Source organism: Eschrichtius robustus, chromosome 9 (genome assembly GCF_028021215.1).
Source record: "Eschrichtius robustus isolate mEscRob2 chromosome 9, mEscRob2.pri, whole genome shotgun sequence".
Lineage (NCBI taxonomy): Eukaryota > Metazoa > Chordata > Mammalia > Artiodactyla > Eschrichtiidae > Eschrichtius > Eschrichtius robustus.
In genome coordinates, this window is record NC_090832.1 from 48,229,272 (window position 1) to 48,234,993 (window position 5,722).

The 5,722-nt window shown below is 38.2% G+C and overlaps 1 pseudogene; it reads left to right on the forward strand.

Moving 5' to 3' along the window:
* Positions 1–3,300: 3,300 nt before the first annotated feature.
* On the forward strand, positions 3,301–4,934 carry LOC137769130 (CWF19-like protein 1 pseudogene; annotated as a pseudogene).
* Positions 4,935–5,722: the final 788 nt, after the last annotated feature.

A 5,722-nucleotide genomic window follows, 5' to 3' on the forward strand; every position in this document is an offset into this window, starting at 1 on the left:
GATAAGTAAATCATGGCACATCTGTATGATGGGATATTATTCAGCAATAAAAGTAAATGAGCTATCAAGCCATGAGAAGATGTGGAGGAACCTTAAATGCATATTGTTAAGTGAAAGAATTCAATTTGAAAAGTCTACATACTGTATGATTCCAACTCTATGACATTCTGGAAAAGGTGAAACTATGGAGACAGCATAAAGAGCAGTGGTTGCCAGGGGTTTGGAGAAGGGAAGATGGGATGACTAAGTGGAGCACAGAGGATTTTTCAGGGCAGTGAAACTATTCTGAAAGATACTATGACAGTGAATAGGTGTCATTATACGTTTGCCAAAACCCATAGAATATATCAATACTACACAAGGCATGAACCCTGATGTAAACTATAAACTTTGGTTGTTAATAATGTGTGAATAAAGGCTCATCAGTGATAACAAATGTTCCACACCAATGCAAAATGTTAATAATAAGGGAAACTATGTTCAGGGAGGAAGGGGTATCTGGGAATTCTCTGCATGTTCTGCTCAATCTTCTGTAAATCTAAAACTGAATTTAAAAATAGTCCATTAAATAAGTTAATTAATAAATAAGCGTTACATTCATTTACTTTTTCTCATATGATGTTTCCTAGTTTCCTTTAGAATTGCATTAATCTTTGAACATATGTTTCCATTACTATATTACATTTTTATAAGGATGGAATCCAAAACTGTCTAAGTCCTGGATCCAGTTTCCTCTTTTACAAACTCTTTCTGTGTAATTAAAACACCACATTTTTTTCCTAATTGACTCATTTTTATGAGTATGTTACTTTGATAGACAGTTTTGAGAAATGCTCTCAAAACTGTAGGTTTCCTTCCTGAATAACCTTTTTTTAAAAAATTAAAGTTTCATTATTGTTGGCAAACTGTGACATTTTTTAAGGTCAGTAACATTTGTTAAGCACCAGCTACACCAACTAAGATAATTCTTAGCTTACCTTAGTGCACATTTGCCTGAAATGGTCAATTTAATAAATTTATTTATTTATGTTAACATAGCGGTAACATAAATCCTTCAGAGCAGATATTCCACAACTTTAGATAAGTTCCATAACTCTGATGGATTGATGATATTTTTCCAATGAGCATGGGGAACAGAAAGAACCAATTCAAGCAATTAAACAAAGACATATGGTTCAGGACACATTGAATGTCCGATGCTCTCTTTCCTATTGAATGCAGCCCATCTGCACAAAGATGAAAGTTATGCATGTGGCCCTCTGATTGCCTGAGAGAATCTGGTTATGCTTTATTTGAGATGTTTAGTTAATATGATTTTCCTAAACTTCAGAATTTAATCCACTTTTTTCCTTTGGCAGCTATTTTTCCCTCAAATTACAGATGATCTACAAAGTTGAAGGAAGTCATAAGTTTGATTCTTCTGCATTGACTTAAGCAGCAAGTTTGAAATATCAGGATAATTTTATGAGATTCCCTACAGCTAAGCAGAAAATATATTTGCTACTATTAGTTATCTTTCTTTTAATATTTGATTAGAACGAACTTTCTTTTGTCTATTCTTTCTTTTTTTTAATTTGATTTGGAGGAACTGTATGAATGAAGGACAGAGGAAAAATAAACTATTGTAATACATAAAGTTTGAGGTTTAGTTTATAATTCCAAGCTCTTTTATTTCGGATAAACTTGAAACTAATTGAACTATTTCTACTTCAAACTCCTAAATATCAGGAACTATGATACTAACAGCAAGAATGAAAAAAATAAAGAGTCTTTTTTCCATCCTCTGGGCATGTGGCTATGTGTTGGACTTCACTGTATTTTCTTACCTGTAAGTCTCAGGCACAGAATTTCTACTATATAGCTATTTGCTAACAAAATCAGTTAGTGATCAAAGTCTAGAGCAGGAATTTTTTAGCTTTCTTGAATAAAGAAAGAAAAGAATCATATTTCAATACTTATTTTTGTAAATGTCCTCTCAAAGACAAAGCTCACTAAAAATCAAATTTCTACACTAGGTCAGTTGCTTAGAAAACAGCTGTGGAACCACCATGATTGAATCAGTCAGGTCTAATCAGCAGAAGAACCCAGACCAAGTAGTCCAATAGAGGTTATTAATAGAGGCCACTGGTTACAAAGGAATAGGAGGAGCTAAAGACAGTGAGGGAATGGTGAGGATACTCAGAGTTTAGTGTCAACACGCAGAGATTAGTATCAGCCGAAAGTTCTTCTAGAGCTGGAGAGACAAAGGAGGTGATGCTACCAAAGGCCTGAACACAGAGCATCCAGACAGAAGCTGAACCCACAGAGGAGCAGTCACTCAGAGATCTGCCCAGTGGAAACTGTGACCACAGAGAGGTCTGCCAGAAAGAGATGAAATAATGGAGACTCAGGTTATGCTAGAAATGCAGCCCAAAGCCAAGGGAGATGGCAAAGAAGTAACCTAGCTTCTCTCCCTTAGTCCTCCAATTTCCCATTTTTGTCTCCCATTAGCCATATCTTTTCAGAAAACAATTGGCAAAGGGGGTGTGGAAAATCAAGTTTGCAGAGATCAGTACTTTGAGACACTGAGTAGGAGTAGCAAATGGATCCTTTCTCAAAGTGAAGTAGTCATGATTTGGTGGAATTTGGCAAAATATGCAGAAGCTTGGACTAGGAAAGAAGGAAGAAATGTAGGATTGGAAATTCCCATAATAACTCTAAGAGTGACATTGTAACAGACAGGAATATTCACATTATTAGTGTTTATATTAAGTTTTATAGCAAAGAACAAAGGTTTCAAAAATGTTTTAAAAATATCTATGAGCTCTTGAATCAGTAATAAATCTTGCTTATGAAATTGTTGCCAAATTTCTTGTAATAGCAGCCATTTATTGAATGCTTATTATGTGCCAGGCATGGTGCTATACATGCATTTTCTTATTTAATCCTCACAAGAACTCTATGAAGTAGATATGATTATCTATCTTCACTTTGTAGATAAAGGGACAAAGACTAAAAGAGGTTAAACAATTGTCTGAGTTTACAATGGTAGTAAGTGGGAGAGTTCCTATTCAAACCCAATTTTCCCGATCTCCAAGCTGTCATGATCACCATGCAATTCTGCTCCAGTCAGTGCTGGCCAAATGAAGCTTCATTATGTTACTCATAATCACCTTTCTGGAGCAGATGGCTTTCTCCCACTTCCACAAGGCTGGCTCACAATCATGATGGTTAAAATTAAACAGGTGTTTTATATCCAACCCACACACAGAAGATGAAATCATTCTTACTTATATGACCAATGATTTATTTAAAAGCTGTATGTACATTTTCTATCATCTCTGCACAGATGCAGGAAGGAAGCACCCATCTACTGGCAGTGATAACAAGTCTTCTCCTCACCCGAAGCAGCCTTGCAGACCTCCCCGGACTCCAGGCCCTTGCTGGTTTTGCCCTGCCAGCCCTGAAGTAGAAAGCATCTGGTGGTCAACACTGGCACGCATTGCTACCTTGCCCTGGCCAAAGGAGGCTTATCTGACAACTGTGTCCTCATTCTGCCCATTGGACACGACCATTCAGTGGCGGAGCTTTGCCAGAGGTGGTGGTAGAGGTGGAGAAGTATAATGCTACACTGGGGCAGTTCGTTAAGAGCTGAGGGAAATGGTGTGTTCTATTTGAGAGAGATTGTTGCCAAAGCTGCTCAAAACCCATCAACCCCCATCTTTAGCAGGAGTGTCCTTGCTCAAAACCTGCCAACTCCCCACCTTTAGCAGGAGTGAACATAAATCTTTAAGTTAAAGGGTCCAGAGATAAGAAAAGAAGCTACACACAAAAAAAGAAAAAAAGAAACAGAAGGAACCAGCTGGGACCAAGATGGCAATGAATCTGACCTCCAACAGACCCTGAATCTCATTATACATTGATTTTACTATATTAGCATATTAAATGACACACCTACCAGTGGCCATGACCAGACATTAAGGACCAAAAAAGGATAAAAATGGGGTGGTATCCCACTCCCTCAAAATAGCCCTGTCCCTTCCCCGGTAGACTAATGCATATGCCTCCCCATCATTAGCCTCACTTCTCCTCCCTTTGTCTTTACTCTAAAATTAAATCCTTCTCGCCAGGTGGGTGAGAAGTTGATCTGTGAACTGCTTCTCCATTCTTTGGCCACTGAATAAAGCTTGTGCTGTGTCCATCTCACCTTCGGTTTTGTAATTCACCTACTTTAACCTGAACAGAAAAAGAACCTTCCCCTTCCAAGGCAGAGAGCCTCGGCCGGGCTTGGGCCTAAGCAGGGTCCATATGACTTAATTCGGTAACAAGATGATAAGAGACATCACCTCCAGCACCAGGTCATTCTTGTGCCATCAGCCAGGACACCGCTGATGACATTAGAAATGCCTTCATTCCCCGGGCACAGGAACAACAGACAGTGCTCTTGGACACCCCAGCACTCTGCCGTGAAGCAGATGGCACAGCCAGGAGCAGCAGCATATTTTTATGTTGTATTTGACTCAGGAGAGAAGCCTTTCCACAGAATCAAAAGGAATTTTCCTTTGCAGTTTGGAAGAGAGGTCATGGCCAGTAAAGCCAGCCTTAATATTCCTGACAAGTCTGACTGAAGGCAGTGTCGGAGCAGCAAGGAAGAGGAAGAGAGCCTGACTCACCAGGCTTCATTCTGGATGACTAAGCAAAGGGAGAGGGACTTTATGAACTTCACAGGAAGTAACAGCAGCCTGTTTTTAAAGAAACTACAGTCTCCCATGGGGACTGTGGCCCTGCTTCTTTTTTGTGCATTCCCGTGGAACCTACCTGCAGCAAAAGGCCTGAGATTGAATGGTTTTCGGAAAAAGTCACATTCTCGGATAAAAATCCAATATGTTGAAAGCATGCCTGTCACCCAGCTCCAAGTACAGCTTGTGTTTATCAACATTTTCAAAAACGTTTAAAGTGTCAAAATCCAAATGCTTTTCCATGAGAAAAAATATGTGTGATGGGTAGAAGCAACACAAATTCTGATATTTTTACTTTACACTAAATTAGACAGGAATTTGGTTGGATATTTAAGCTTAAAGAGCTTGATTAATTAATATTTATTAACTTCTGATACACTGTATAGGGTGTATGTGGTGTGAGTGTGGTGTCTGTGTGTGTTTAGAAGGAAAGTGTGCAGTGTACTATACCAGAACTCTCTCAAAATTGCATAAGCTGATGGCATTTAAAAACCTTATTTTTAATGGGTATTAGTATTCAGAATAATAGAATATATGCTATATAGTAATGAAATTTAATCCTTATATATATATGTATATAATGCTACCCAGGTTACACTGGACATGTTTCTCAAAGAAATGTACTTCGAAAAAAAGTAGTAAAGAGAAGAGTATCATTCTTCAGTTTCACCCATTGAGTATCATAAAAATATATTTTCCATCTCTGGGGCCAACATGGCATTGGGTAAAGGAATTCAGGTGTCCCACCCGTGCTCCTCCTTTTCCCTGTAACCTTGGACATCTCACTTAGCCTTTCTTGTTCACAGTCATTTCTCCAAAGTGTGAGGCAATTACTTCCTCAAAATACATTCGCGGTAGGAAAATGTAAAACGAGATGGTTGATGTTAATGCACTTTGCAAATTATAAAATGCTACACAAATATTTAAGTTACAACAAAAATTCTTCTGAGTTCTTATGTGCTGGTTTAGATATACAGACACATCTATTACAAATGATTTCAAGC